The sequence below is a fragment of the Phyllobates terribilis genome, unplaced genomic scaffold (assembly GCF_046119375.1).
Source record: "Phyllobates terribilis strain yellow unplaced genomic scaffold, ASM4611937v1 Scaffold_72__1_contigs__length_7157903, whole genome shotgun sequence".
NCBI classification, from domain to species: Eukaryota; Metazoa; Chordata; class Amphibia; order Anura; family Dendrobatidae; genus Phyllobates; species Phyllobates terribilis.
In genome coordinates this window covers 7,063,871-7,080,150 of record NW_027362832.1, presented here as the reverse complement: position 1 = coordinate 7,080,150, position 16,280 = coordinate 7,063,871, and the positions used below count along the sequence as shown (strand labels likewise).

Genomic DNA, 16,280 nt, shown 5'->3' with positions numbered 1-16,280 from the left:
TTTTATTGGTACCATTTTTGGGTACGTGACATTTTTTGATCGCTTTCTATTCCGTTTTTTGGGAAGTAAAATTAACAAACAAACTATTTAGGAATTGTTTTTTGAGTTTTTTTTTTATGCCGCTCTGCGTGTGGTAAAAGTGATCAGGCAGCGTTATTCTTCGGGTCAGTACGTTTACAGCGATACTACCTTACTGTATTTTTTTTAATGTTTTGGCGCTTTTACACAATAAAACAATTTTATAGAAAAAAATATTTTTTTTGCATTGCTTTATTCTGAGCGCTATAACTTTTTTATTTTTCGGCTGATGAAGCTGTATGGCGGCTTTTTTGCGGAACAAGATGACGTTTTCAGCGGTACCATTTTTATTTCTATTTTGTTTTTTGATCGCATTTTTTTCCACTTTTTGTTTGGCGATATGATGAAAAAGCATTTTTTTTTGCTCCGATTTTTATTTATTATTACGGTGTGCACAGAAGGAGTTAATTAGTGTGACAGTTTTATAGCTCGGGTTGTTTCGGACGCGGCGATACCAAATATGTGTACTTTTTTTGGTTTTGTAAAAATATATGGATTTATTGATTTAATATTTTATTTATTTATTTTTATTTTGTGATTTTTAAACTATAAAAAAAAACAAAAAAAACTTTTTTTTAACTTTTTTTTTACATTTTTTCTTAGTCCCTGTATGGGACATTAATTTTTATTTTTCTGATCACTGATCTCATGTAATGTAATAGACATATATTACATTACATTACATGAGATCTTCCCTGACTGTTTCAGTCAGAGTCTCCTGCCTGGCTTCAGCTGCAGCTGAGCCAGACAGGACACCATATATGGCAGAGCTGGAGGCGGTCATGTGACCTCCAGCTGCCATAGCAACCCCAGGTCCTGGAAGGACTCGGAGGTCTTCGGAGAGGTAAGTAAGACGACCCCCTCTCCTCCTGCTGTCTCCTATATTCCGCGATCACTGTAGATAGCAGCATATAGAAGACAGCAAAGGGTTAACATCACTGGGACCTGGGATCTAATCAGGTCCCGATGATGTTCCCTGTCAGAGCTAACGCTCTGCACCGGAATCGCAGCGCTTGCGGGACCCTGGGGGTCCTGAGCGCTGCGAGACCACCCACCGTTTTTAAACGTCGGCGCTGCACAGAGCCCATCAAGCGCCGACGTTTATCTACAGTGGGCGGTCGGGATCCGGTTAATGAAGAATACTATTTCTTCTATCATTACTTTGCTTTTAAAATTATTATTGAACTTTTTTTTTTTTTTTTAAATTGTGCCTAGTGAGGGGAGCGTGGCCTGGCAACAGAATAACATAGATGTGTGAGTACTGAGCTCCCTCTCACCCACAGCCTGTTCAGCAACATATGCAGCATTCATTCTACGTTTTAGGGCTCATCCCAAGGTAAAGGAAAATTGGAACAAACAAAGAAAATTGGATTTTTACTTCACCGAAGACCAGAGCAAAGATGGCACCAAGACCTCCATTCACAGCCTTGTCTCTGCTGATGGCGTGTTTCCCCCTGTAACCTGGACATCTCCAGTGGAGTTGCACTCCCTGCCTGCAGCGAGTACAGGACCCCTGGGTCCCTCCCCTCAGCAAAATCACCGGGTTCAAGATGTAGTCCCCTGGCATACATGGAGGAGGATGTAGTCCCGTTGCGGAGGAAGAGGGAAATTTCCTCTCCCACAGTTAACCTAGCTTCACACAGAAAGGGGCTGGAGGAGGAGCTACAAGCATCAGCAGGGGCGACATCTAGCTCTGCTTCATCTAGTACTTCAATAGCACTGGTTCAGTTCAGCACATCAGATGAACGAGCAACAGGCAACTTACTTAGAGATATGCTGATTGCTTTCAGCAGTTCTATGCAGAAGGACTTTGCCACTCTATTATTGCCTATACAAACTCTAAGGAACTAGGTAAGAGAGTATCTCACATGGAAAACAAAATGGGAGACTGCCAAGTCACACAACAAGCTGATAGATGCACATAATGAACTTTTAGACGAACTGGAAGCCATACAAACTAAACTACTGGATTTAGTTGATCACTCTCGGCGAAACAATGTAAAATTGCAAGGGATACCAGAAGATGTGCCTCCTCAAGAACTGAGGGGATTCCTTCAAGGTCTGATTAAAGCAGCTATCCCTAACTGTTCCCCAATGGACACCATTATTGACAGAATTTACAGGGTCCAGCTTCCAAAACTTCTACCTGAATCAACACCCAGAGAAGTCTTGGGAAGACCTCCTACTCTTTTCTAGAAAAAAGGGAGAACTCCCACACCTTTATCAACAAATTATAATCTTTGCAGATGTTTCAGCAGCGACTCTCCATTTCCGCAGATTGACTCCCATCACTTTGACTCTGAGAGAAAGGGAAGTGACATATAGATGGGGTTTCCCACTGAAGCTTCTCATAAATTACAGAGGAGAGTGGCACACGCTTACTTCCTTTTGAAGGAGAAAAGCTCATGCGTAACTGCAACTTTACACTAATAGAACCCACTCGTCCTAACAGACCCCACCCACAATTCATGGAAACCAGCTGGCAACTTTCTTCAACTAAAAACAAGTCTAAGTGCTGAATGATAGAATCTTCTTCGTCTGGGCAGAGAGAGAGTCCTGTAACTTATCCAGCCAATCCGGCAGAACTTTTCCCCCTTTCTGGGTTGCTGACTAGTCAGTCGCAGAGAATAAGTTGATCCTTTTAGTTGATCTGCTACTTAATTGTTAATGTTGGTCAAATTAATGTTTTGTATTTTTATTTTCTCTTTTACATACAGGCTAATTCTGAGATTTTGATGGATTTTGGGAAAAATGGTGTTGATGTTGCACATTTGTATATGGTTGGTCACAGATTTTATCTGGCTTCAGCATTTTCCTAATTATAAAAATGGTGACTAAGATATGTTCGATGAATGTTAATGGTCTTAACTAGTGATGAGCGAGCACTAAAATGCTCGGGTGCTCGAAGCTCTGGTCGAGCACATTGGAATACTCAGGTTCTCGACCCGAGCAACGAGCCCAATGTAAGTCTATGGGGAACTCGAGCATTTTTCTGGCTGGCGCCCCCCCCCTCACCTAGGCGAACTGCAGAAGGTCAAAAAATTGCCCAAATCGATGGAAACAATTCTCAATTAAACGTCAGGCAGGCAGAATATATAGGCAGACAGGCAGACAGGGTATATAGGAGGGTGCATGAAAAACATAGCAGGGCACTTGGAATACACTAATGCCCTCCGATTTTCATGCACCCGTCTCTTTAAAAAAGCCGGCCGGCAATTCATCATCGGTACCCGACAATTTAGAACAGAAAGAATAGAGCATCACACATAGATTAGATAGATAGAAACATGTCAGTCACATATATAAGAAGTACAGTGATAGTGTTGGTTACTGTACTTGTCATTTAGTGTTAAAATAAAGGATTTATTAAAAAAAAATTGGCTTGGGGTTCCCCGTAATTTTAGTCTCAAGCGGAGGTTAAGCAGATGGCTGGGACAGATGTTTGAAGCCTTGGAAGGGGGTAATACCCTCAGAGCTTCCTAGGCTACTAATATCAGCCCCCAGCTGAACACCTAGCCTTTACTAGCTATTAAAATGGGGGACCCAAAAAAAGAAAAAAAGACGTGGGGTCCCCCCTGTTTTAATAGCTAGCAAAGGCTAGTCAGACAGCTGGGGGCTGATATTAATAGCCCAGGAAGGGTGCCATGAATATTGGCCCCCTCCCTGGCTAGAAACACCAGCCGTCTGCCGCCCCAGAAATGGCGCATCCATAGGATGTGCCAATTCTGGCACTTAGTCTCGCTCTTCCCACTGCCCTGTAGCGGTGGCAATGGGGTAATAGGGTTGGCGTTGATGTCCGCTTATAATGCCAGCTGACATCAAGCCCAGGTTAGTAATGGAGAGGTGTCTTTAAGACACCCCCATTACTAACCCCATAGTCCAAGTTAAAAAAACAAACAAAACACAAACACCCAGAATAAAGTCCTTTAATTGAAATAAAGACACATTCCTTTAATGTTCTAAATTAAACCCTACTTACCATATCGCTCATTCCAGCTGAAGCCAATGTCTTCTGCAATAAAAGTAAAATAATAAAGCAACCTCATCCATACCTTTCCATGGTTCCCTGGACAGCTTCAGCTCTGCTACATTGACATGACAGGCTGGATCGCAGCAGAACTCTGCCATCCAGCTTGCCATGCCACAGACTCTGAGAAGCTCCTAAGTGAAGCTCCTCAGTGTCTCGCTGTGACGGCATCCAGATGAGCAGAGTTCATGTCCAATGAACTCAGCTCACCTCATGCATTTCACTGACAGCGTGGGAGAATTGTCCTGCGTTCAGCGCTTGAGCAGGAGAATTCTCCCACGCTGGGATTCCATAGAGATGATAGGCTGGATCGCAGCTGAGCGCTGCCATCCAGCTTGTCATCCTTCAGAGACACTGCAGAGCGCAAGCATGCTTGCAAATTCGGCACGCACTACAACATTTTCCCATCTCCGTAGGAATGGTTAACTCAGGATTAATATCAACTCTTTTTCAAATGTTTCATCCAATAAAGGGGGCCTAAAACTTTTAGATATAATTTAACCCCTTACCGACCCAGGGCGTTTTAATACGCCCCAGGCCATCACCCTCGGTTCAGTGAGGGCTACTGCGCTGAGCCCGCACTGAACCGGGCACATGTCAGCTGATTATTACAGCTGACGTGCCCGCAACAGCCACGGGTGGAATTGCGATCCACCCGAGGCTGTTAACATGTTAAATGCCGCTGTCAATCTGACAGTGGCATTTAACATTGACGCGCCTGAAGCGCAGCCTTAGCCCCGCCCATCGGTGACCCCGTCACGTGATCGCTGGTCACCGATGGGTGGTCATGACAACCCTGGGTCTGCAGCAGACCAAAGTGGTTGTCATGTAAAGATTACTATGAGCGCCACCTAGTGGTCGGCGGTCATAGTACAGGAGCATTTCTGCTGCATACAGGGGATCTACTGGTCCTCTGTATGTAGCAGAGGCGATCGGACAGTTCCTGCTTCTAGTCTCCTATGGAGGCTATAGAAGCAAGCAAAAAGTTTAAAAAAAATGTTTTTAAAAATATAAAAAAATATAAGTTTAAATCACCCCCCTTTTGCCCCATTAAAAATAAAATAATAAAAAATAAACCCTACATACACATATTTGGTATCGCCGCGTTCAGAATCGCCCTATCTATCAATATAAAAAATAATTAATCCGATCCATAAATGGCGTAATGAGAAAAAAATTCTAAACACCAGAATTACGTTTTTTTGGTCGCCACAACATTGCAATAAAATGCAATAACGGGCGTTCAAAACATCGGATCTACCCAAAAATGGTATTAATAAAAACATCAGCTGGGTGTGCAAAAAATAAGCCCTAACCAGGCCCCAGATCCCGAAAAATGGAGGCACTATGGGTCTCGGAAAATGGCGCCATTTTTTTAAAAAGAATTTTTTTTAGAAAACTTTGGTTTTTTTTTCACCGCTTAAATAAAAAAGAACCTATACACGTTTGGTGTCTACGAACTCATAATGACCTGGAGAATAACAATGGCAGGTCAGTTTTAGCTTTCAGTGAACGTGGTAAAAAATATTTAAAAAAAAATCTGTGGTATTGAACTTTTTTTGTAATTTCTCCGCACTTGGAAGTTTTTTTCCCGTTTTCCAGTACACAGTTTGGTAAAACTAGTAATGGCGTTGAAAAGTACAACTCGTCCCGCAAAGAATAAGCCCTCACACGGCCATATAGACCAAAAATTAAAAAACGCTATGTCTCTGGGAACAAGGGGCTCAAAAAACGAAAATGCAAAAACAGAAAATCCCAGGGTTGCGAAGGGGTCAATTCACAAATTATAGAGCTGTTCAGTAATCACTTCCACCTTGTCCTTTACTTTTCACCGGATCTCTTCTCTACTCCACCAAACAATAAAACCATCTCCTTCTTTAGCATTACTTTTGTTAGATATACATTCTATTCCCTCCAGTGGTAAAGTAATTGCCTCACATATTCTTCTAGCCACTAAAATAGCGCTTGCAAGTAGTGTTGAGCGAGCATGCTCGACACTGCTCGGTACTCACCCGAGCATCTCACTACTCGGGATGTTCTGCGAGCGCCGAGCATTTTCGGGTTACTCGGGCGGGAGTTCAGGTCTCCGCCCTGCATGTTTGACGCTCTTTACAGAGCCAATGAACATGCAGGGATTGCCAGCCAGTCACTGTAATGCCGCAGCCATGTTGATTGTGGGCATTACAGTGATCGGCTGGCCGCACAGCGTCACCTCAAGTATTTAAAACCGGGCTCCGCCATCTTGGACACAGTCACTCCGTATCAGACAGTGTAGGAAGAGTGCTGCTGAGCTAGGGAGAGATTTATACTGCGAAATAGGTAGTGAAAGGTCTCTAAAGCCTGCAAAATCAAACAGTCCTCCTCAGGACTAATTTTCATCCCAGATATCAGGCAGGCTGTATAGGAGATGCAGTGGTTATACCAACAAACACTGCATTACAGTCCTGTGTGCTCCTGCTGGTCAAATTGCTAGACTTAGCCCCAGGTCTCGGGGGCCAGGAAAAATCCTTTTTTTTTTTTTTTTTTTCCATCTAAATCCTCTTTTTTTTTTTTTTTTTCCCCTCAGACTGTACAAAAACCCGTCTTATTAACCTTTTATTTTTACCCCCCAAAAAATAAAAAAATTGAGTGTGTCTGTGAGTGTTCAGACACAAATATATCTGCTTAAAAGAGTCTGGTTTCGGCCAGATAACTAGAACTGTGGTTTTGCAGTTCCACGGTTCAAATCTCTGTATTATCCACTTTTTTGCCTTTTTTCCATAAAAAACAGTTTGTCTCGCTGACTGTTCAGACACAAATATATCTGTTTAAAAGATTCTGGGGTAGGCCAGAGAACTAGAACTGTGGTTTTCCTCTTTCACTGTTCTAATCTCCTTTTTATTACCCTTTTGCCATTGATAGTGCGAGTTTAAGCTATTTTACTTCATTTACAGTGGGTAAGGGACGTGGAACTGGACGTTCTGGTGATGGTGCGTGCAGAGGACGGGGCCGTGGCCGAGGTGAAAATGTGCCACAACCAACAGCCACATCTTCTCGCTCCCAGTTCTTGACCGAATTACTAGGGAAGCACGGAACAGCACCAGTATTGCTAACTGATCAGTGTGAACAGGTTATTAATTGGATAGCAGATAATACTTCCAGTTACTTGCTCACCACCACCTCCGGTCTGTCTTCCACACAGTCAACTCTTAGTAGCCGTGAGTCTCGACCGCATACTCCTCCTCACCCTGATGCTCCTTCCTCCCACCATGCCGAGTGTCGTCAGACAGCAACTGATCCCACACTTGGACACTCTGAAGAGCTGTTCACTGGTCCATTTCCAGATTTGTGCCCCTCGCCTGCTCCGCTTGAAGTGGTGGAAGAGGAGATCCCATGTAGCGATGCCCAAATATTTGAACAGCTGGCAATTTGTCACAAGAGGTGGACGATGACGAGACACAATTGCCAGGAAGTGAGGAGGAGCATCGTGGTGCGCAAGTGGAAGAGGAGGAGGTGGTGGATGATCTAGTAACTGACCCAACGTGGCAGGAGGACATGCAGAGCGAGGCCAGCAGCACACATGGTGAGGGAGGCAGAGTACCACAACAGGCAGGAAGAATCAGTGTGCTGGCAGCAGACAGAAGGCGGGCAACAGTTCCCCGTAACACCAACACGAGGGACGTTGCCAGTACAACCTGTAGGTCTTCCAGAGTCTGGAATTTTTTTAAAGACTCTGCTGATAACCCCAAATAGGTCATTTGTACCACCTGCCATGCCAGCATCAGCAGGGGTGACAAATCTACCAGCCTGACCACCACCAGCATGATCATGCACATGTCAGCAAAGCACCCGACTTTGGGGGCCAACCCCAGGGTACACGACCAGTGTCAGCGGGTGTCACCACTGCTTCTTCCGCTGTTGTGCGTGCAATAGAACCCCCTGTTGTGTGTGCAAGGCAATCCCCTGTCCATACTGCATGCAAAGATGCCCCCTCCTCTCAGTCTTCACTTGTTATGGCAGTTTCTCAAGAAACAGCATCAACGTCCACGTCGATTACACACAGCCCAGCCTCATCTCTTCCCAACATGCATGAGGGGACAATGAGGAAGAGGTTGAGGAGGAGGAAGAACAGGAGCTTGTATTATGCGCTGTAGACTGTACTTGTACAACTGTCATACCGTTGGTTCAGCGTGGGTGGCCTCAGGACAGGGGGGAGGAGGAGGAGGAGAGCATGGTCAGTCGTGATCTTGGTGAGGACACGGAAGTCTTGCCTGCTACTAGTCTGGCATGCATGGCTGACTTTGTTACACTGCCTTAACCGTGACCCTCGCGTTGTCAAAATGTTGGGTGACAGTCATTACTGGTTGGTGACACTTTTAGACCCCTGCTACAAGGAGAACTTTCACGCTTATTCCTGAGGTGGAGAGGTCTACAAAAATGGGGCAGTACCAGAAGGCCCTTGCTGCAGAACGGTTAAAAAAAATTCCCATCTGAACACGCTAGCGGCAGAGGTCACAGTTCGTTGCCCAACCAAGACGTACAGGCGAGAGAGACGCAACTCCAATCCAGCAGAGGCAGGGGAACACTGTCAATGTTCTGGCACAGTTTTCTGCGACCCGCCCAGCTTACAGGCCCTGAGGCGCGGGGTACTCACAAGGAGTGGAAAGTTTCAAAAGATGGTGAGGGAGTACCTTGCCGACCATACCAGCGTCCTCCGTGATTCCTCTGTGCTTTTTAATTATTGGGTGTCCAAGCTGGACACTTGGAATGAACTAGCTCTGTACGCCTTGGAGGTCCTGGCCTGCCCTGCCGCTAGCGTGTTATCGGAGCGTGTTTTTAGTGCCGGTGGGGGAATTATAACGGATAAGCGCACTCGCCTGTCAACTGACAATGCTGACAAGCTGACCCTTATCAAAATGAACAAGGGCTGGATTGGGCCAGACTTCTCATCACCACCAAATGCAGCAGAGTAACATAGTCAAATCCACTGTGTTGTTTCAGGAGGTGTATTCCCATGCACCGCTTCACACCCACACATGGGTATATGCTACCTAATTTTGGCTGTTTTTTGCTCTTCTCCTTATCCTCAGCCTCCACCACCACTATACCACCATGGTGACCGTGATCCGTGTTGTCAGCATTACAAGTTCCTCCATCCTAATTTTTGGCAGCTTTTGCTTGGAAGGCATAGGCAAAGACTATGGGAGACCCACTCCCCAATAATGGGAATAATATTTTTAATATGCTGTACTGCATGGCTCTTGTAAGGGCCATTAAAACCGTCTTGTTAAGCTACTGTGACCTCCATGTCTCTTCCAATGGTCATTGATATTGTCTTTTTATTCCACTGGGACCTCCACCACTCTTCCAAGGGGCATTGCATTGCCTCCTAATTTTAGTCAGCTGTTGCTTTTCAATGCATAGGCGAACACTAAGGGAGACCCAATCCCCAATAATGGGTAGAAGGTTTTTAGTATGCTGTAATCCACGTCTGTTTCAAGGGGCATTGCAGTTCCTCATAATTTTTGGAAAGCCTTCCATTCACTGCTTAGGCCAACAGTGTACAGGAGACCCAGTTGCTATAAATGGAAAAAACGGTTTAGTTAAGGCCCTCTGACCTCCATGTCACTTCCAAGGGGCATTGGAGTGCTTCGAAATTTTTGGTAGGCATTGCACTCACTGTGTATGCTCTATAACTGTGTAGCCGAACTGCTCCTTTTGGTACAGAAACATATCCTACAAGACATGTGTGGTTGTCTGGCCTGATATTGATGTGAATGGTCCCTGTTCCTCCTGCTCTTTCTCCATTGCCACCACCTCATCCATCATTCATCACCTGAAGCTTTGTTTTAACGGGAGTCATAGAACTTGGATTGTAGCAGGAAAACATCCAGCAATCCTCGGAGGTAGGATATGCGCCAAAACGCTGACCACCTCAGGCCTAGCCGCTACTACATACATGCGCTTGCATTCCAAGGAACAGAAAGCTAAGGAAATGGATGGCCTCATGAATGATCATGAATAATTTTCTCGTTGTGTAGGAGGCTGACCACTGCTGCTGTCTACCTTCTGAACTTTGTATTGAAGCCTGATTGACCCAGGACCCGCAATCCTCTATGTCTGGAGGACGTGTTGCATCCCAGTGTCCAACTGTGTCCCGGCTTACACAATATTAACCCAGTGTGAAGGCGTCAGTGAGATGGACCATCCCTGGCCACATTCACTTGTCCACGTGTTTGTGGTTAGGCTGTCGTTCCCACTAAATGCACTGTGGAGGGCACATGTAATGTTTTGGTATGCGCGCTTGTGTATAAGGCGCACCGGGACAAATAGGGGCGGCTGGGGACTGAGTATGGATACCAGGCTGCCGATGCAGCCATGACATGGTGGCCGGCGTCTGCCTCCACAAGCCTAAAAGGCCTCATTTCATGTGCATGCAAGCTAGCAGTATGGTATTGCAGCCTGGGGGTGGGTGGCAGGCTGCACACTTACGCTTGCATCCCAAGTAAACAAAACAGATCCTATCTTCTATCATCATCATGCTCCTCACTTTGACACTCAACTCCCCTGATGGAGAAGCCAGGTCCCACCGGAGGAGTCTCTGGTTGTCTGGTGGGCTCGTCCAGTGCTGCCCTAAAGCAGGCCAGGCTAAGAAAAGTGTGGGGAAGGTTCCCGGGACAAATAGTGGCGGCAGGGTACTGAATATGGAGACCTCGGCGCCAACGCAGCCATGAGGTAGTGGACAGCTTCGGCCTCCTCCAAACTAAAAGGCCCCATTTCAAGTGCAAGCTAGCAGTATAGTATTGCAGCCTGCGGCTGGGTGGGTGGGTGGTTGGCTGCATATTTGTGCTTGCATTGCAAGGAATGGGGGAGGTACAATTTAACACTGCCCTGGGACAAGGACTTGCACGGGGATAGTTGTAAGTCTGCATTTTCTGATGCGGCAAGGATCACTTCTGATGGGCACACTTCTAGGCAGTTACCTGGGTGTCAGATGCTTCCAGGGGTTTTCCCCATGCTGTTCCCATGTCTTTTCAGCACTGTATGCATGTGTCACACAGCACATGGCCAGGTAAGGTTGTAAAATGTTAAAATCACATTTCCCGGTGAATGCATTTGTCACGGTTGAAAGCAATACAAAAGTGCAAAAAACGCATAAAAAATGCTACTTGTGAACATAGCCCAAGGTGTGGAGGACCATTTTTGTTTTTGATTATTTATTTTACCTTCTACACAAGTCTTTACCCTGGAAAGGATGTTCCTTAACATATGTCACAGGAAAACAGTTTTTCATTTTTGAACGTTTTATTGTGAGTCCGTAAAAGTGGCTTAATACCTCTGACCATGTTGTTGACAGCAGTGACCTGGGGGTCAGAAATGCTTCCTGGAGCAATCCCCATGCTGTCCCCGTGTCATTTGAGCACTGTCACTATCGTTTTGGGCACTTTTTAGGCTTTCTACAGACTGCCGGTGGTGCCGCCGCAAGAATGCTCGGGTCTGCCATAAACTAATATTGGGCTCATTGCTCGACCCGAGCTTCGAGCATCCGAGTATTTTGGTGCTCGCTCAACACTACTTACAAGATATTGGAAATCCCCAGGTATTCCTTCCAAGAGATAATACAGTTGGTAAATAAAACTTGTGCTTTTGAAAAAATATCACACAAAAAATAAGTTACGAGTTTTCAATGTTAATTGGAAGGTTTGGTTGAATCATCCAGAAAATATTACTTTAATTCAATAGTAGTCATTAATGTATGTAATCCTTGAAATCTGTTGAAACCAGCCCTGTATGTTATGTTGTATTGTTTTCTGTAGGTTCATTTCCTATATAGACTTCATTGTTTGTTTGTCAGTATAAAGTATTGTATACACTGTTTCTTTTCTTAAAACTAAATAAAAAGATACTGTTTTAAAAAAAAAAAAAATAAATTGTACCTAGTCCCACTGGGGGATCATTTTTACAATTTGATCATTACTATAATACACTGAAGTACTTCTGTAATGCAGTGATCAGATTTGTCCGTTTTATACTGCCATAAGGCATGTCAGGCTTCTCTTATGGCTAGGACTAACAGACCACAGTAGCTGGCAGACCCAATAACTATTACTTGGCCTCTGGTTGCCCAAGCTATTATCATCACGCCATGATCGCTTTGTGGGCATTTTGATGGTTTGCTGCTGCTTGAATGTGTGTTGGCATGGATTGTGACTTCTGCATCAACCCAGACATCATGTTGGGGGTTGCTGTCTGTTCTCTTATTCGTGAGGCTATGTGCACACAATGCTTTTTTTTTAATGCGTTTCCGCGGCCGTTTTTCAGCTACAGAAACACATTAAAACCACTTGTTAATAGATCTGCCATGTATTGCAAATTTCCGCTCCGGATTACCATTGCGGCAAGAAACGCAGCAGGACCATTTCTAGCGCGATTCTGCCGCGATTTGTCGCCCACATGTATATTTATATTTATATATATATATATATATATATATATATATATATATATATATACGGATTTTCTACATTTCAATGAAAATCAATAGCCGCGAAATCATGCCAGATTAAAGCTGCGGGTGGTACCCTGGTCGAGAGAGGAGGCTGCTACTCCTGTCATCCGACCGCTGCTCTCTGATAACAGCGAAAGCAGCGTGGATGGGAGGAGCAGCAGTCTACTCTTCCCAGCCCGTGTGCCCACAGTAAAAAAAATAAAAAGATAAAAAAATAAAACATGCATACTCGCATGTGCGGCAAACCCCCCCCCCCCACACCTTTGTCGCTCCCAGCTGTGTACCGTGCTGCCAGAACCTTTGCTGACGTCACCAATCACCTGATGGTCACGCGACAATCAGCTGATCGGTGACGTCAGCGGTCAGCTGATGGTCACATGACCATTAGCTGATCAGTGCCGGCGGCAATCAGTTGATGGTCACATGACCATCAGCTGATTGCTGGCGCCGGTAATCAGCTGATCTGTCTCGTGATTGATCAGCTGATTGCAAGAATCTTCCCAGGGTGGTAAGCTCACCGTGGCTCATCAGCTGATCTTCAGCTGGTGAACTCCAGTGACCTCCTGCAGCGTGTATACTGACAGGGGGTAATTTTACACCCCTGTCAGTATACAGTGCTGTATTCTACAGCTGTGACATCAGTGGTTTTTGATGTCACAGCTGTAGAAGTGACCTGGTTCATTGTGGGACACTCTGCTGTGATTGTGGACTGAGTCGTTGACGGCGGACAGGTGAGGGATACGGTTGTGTTACGCTCACGCCTGGACTGACTGACTGGCGTGAGCGTGGTTAGTGGTCCCACTGGGCCATGAACCGAGGAGTGCCTGGAGGGGCGTGACTAGGGGCCTTGCCAGGTGCGGAGGACAGGGCTCTATTCACATGGAACAGACTGGGAAGCACAAGAAGATAGCTACAGTGGTGGCCAAAAGTATTAGCACCCCTGCATTTCTGTCAGATAATACTCAGTTTCATCCTGAAAATGATTGCAATCACAAATTCTTTAGTATTATCTTCATTTAATTTGTCTTCAATGAAAAAAGACAAAAAGAATTGTCCTAAAGCCAAATTGGATATAATTCCACACCAAACCTAAAAAAGGGGGTGGACAAAAGTATTGGCACTGTTTGAAAAATCATGTGATGCTTCTCTAATTTGTGTAATTAACAGCACCTGTAACTTACCTATGGCACCTAACAGGTGTTGGCAATAATTAATCACACTTGCAGCCAGTTAACATGGATTAAAGTTGACTCAACCTCTGTCCTGTGTCCTTGTGTGTACCACATTGAGCATGGAGAAAAGAAAGAAGACTAAAGAACTGTCTGAGGACTTGAGAAACCAAATTGTGAGGAAGCATGAGCAATCTCAAGGCTACAAGTCCATCTCCAAAGACCTGAATGTTCCTGTCTCTTCCGTGTGCAGTGTCATCAAGAAGTTTAAAGCCCATGGCACTGTGGCTAACCTCCCTAGATGTGGACGGAGAAGAAAAATTGACGAGAGATTTCAACGCAAGATTGTGTGGATGATGGATAAAGAACCTGCAGTCCGATGGTACAACAGTGTCAACCCGTACTATCCGTCGGCGTCTGAATGAAAAGGGACTGCATGGTAGGATAGCCAGGAAGACCCCACTTCTTACCCAGAGACATAAAAAAGCCAGGCTGGAGTTTGCCAAAACTTGAGAAAGCCTAAAACGTTTTGGAAGAATGTTCTCTGGTCAGATGAGACAAATGTAGAGCTTTTTGGGAAAAAGCATCAACATAGTGTACAGGAAAAAAAAGAGGCATTCAAAGACAAGAACACGGGCCCTACAGTCAAACATGGCGGAGGTTCCCTGATGTTTTGGGGTTGCTTTGCTGCATCTGGCACTGGACTGCTTGACCGTGTGCATGGCATTATGAAGTCTGAAAACTACCAACAAATTTTGCAGCATAATGTAGGGCCCAGTGTGAGAAAGCTGGGTCTCCCTGAGAGGTCATGGGTCTTCCAGCAGGACAATGACCCAAAACACACTTCCAAAAGCACTATAAAATGGTTTGCGAGAAAGCACTGGAGACTTCTAAGGTGGCCAGCAATGAGTCCAGACCTGAAACCCATAGAACACCTGTGGAGAGATCTCAAAATGGTAGTTTGGAGAAGGCACCCTTCAAATATCAGGGACCTGGAGCAGTTTGCCAAAGAATAATGGTCTACAATTCCAGCAGAGCATTGTAAGAAACTCATTGATGGTTACCGGAAGCAGTTGTTCGCAGTTATTTTGGCTAAAGGTTGTGCAACCAGGTATTAGGCTGAGGGTGCCAATACTTTTGTCTGGCCCATTTTTGGAGTTGTCAAATGATCAATGATTTGATTTTTGCTTCATTCTCTTTTGTGTTTTTTCCTTGCAAGCAAATTAAATGAGGATATTAATACCAAAGAATTTGTGATTGCAATCATTTTCAGGAAGAAACTGAGTATTATCTGACAGAATTGCAGTGGTGCCAATACTTTTGGCCAGCACTGTAGAACAGAGTAGATACGGAGGCAGAGAAATGGGACAAGCAGAACCAGATACACACAAGGTACTTGCCATGAAGTAGCGAGTGGACACACAACTCACAAACAGAAGTACAGAGACAACGAGTAGGAGTTATCTACAGGCCCCTCCTACTGGGTGGAGGGGGTTTAAGTATCCAGTGACTCACAGGAATAGGCTGGGGACGCATTAGGACTGCACAAACTGTAACTTTAAGAATCAGGAAGTAACAGCGCCGCTGTCCTAAGCAATCAGACGAGACATGCACACAGCAAGTAATGGAGCATAGTGTGCAGCCTGGACTGATGGTTAAGTTGGCGGTCTTGCATGGTGGGAGATGGTAAGCCATGCCAGCATGCCGCCAGGGATGTTACAGGTTGTTTGTTATGTTACATCTTTTTCAGGAGATCGAGGGCTTCGCGGAGGCGTGTAATAGAAGAAAATTGTAGAACCGTGTGTGTGTTTTTTCATTAGTATACTTTATTCTGGCTGTGTCTTTTATTGAAAAAGCGGTGACCATTTTACAGCACAGTTAGTAATGGGGGCGTTTTATAGACTAGATAGCTTCATGTCAGCCGCCAATACAATGCTGATGTGAACCCCAACCCCATTACCCTACTGCCACCGCTACAGGGCAGTGGGAAGAGCGGAGGCTAAGCGCCAGATTTGACACATCTTATGGATGCGCCATTTTCTTAGACTGCTGAGGGGTGATACTAATAGCCACTTAGAGGGTTAGTTTCCATGGCCCCTTCCCTGGCTATCAATATCAGCCCACAGCTGTCTAGTTTAGCCTTTGCAGGTCAGATTTTATAGGTTGTCCCAGCCTCAATTTTTTTCTGGGGTTCTCCTGTAATCTAGCCAGTGAAAGCTAAACAAACAGCTGAGGGCTGCTATTAATAGCCAGGGAACATTGTTGGCTAATGGCCCCTTCCGTGGCTACTAATATCAGCCCCCTGTGGTCAGCTTTCCCTCTGCTGGTTATAAAAATGATGCGGGAGCCCACACCAAATTTTTGGCTCTATGTCCATAATTCAGACATGGCACCGCTTTGGACGCAAATTTTTGATGTGTCCAAAGCATTACATTCTATTGAACGCAGGTAAATCCACATGTGTTTCCTGAACCATTCAATACATTCTAGTGGTCAAATTTCTGTTGTGGAGACTATC

General features: G+C 45.1%; 1 protein-coding gene across 1 annotated transcript in view; it reads left to right on the top strand.

Moving 5' to 3' along the window:
• LOC141194474 (60 kDa heat shock protein, mitochondrial-like) overlaps positions 1-16,280 on the top strand; it is a 135,066-nt gene that overhangs the window by 76,216 nt on the left and 42,570 nt on the right. The window lies entirely within an intron of this gene.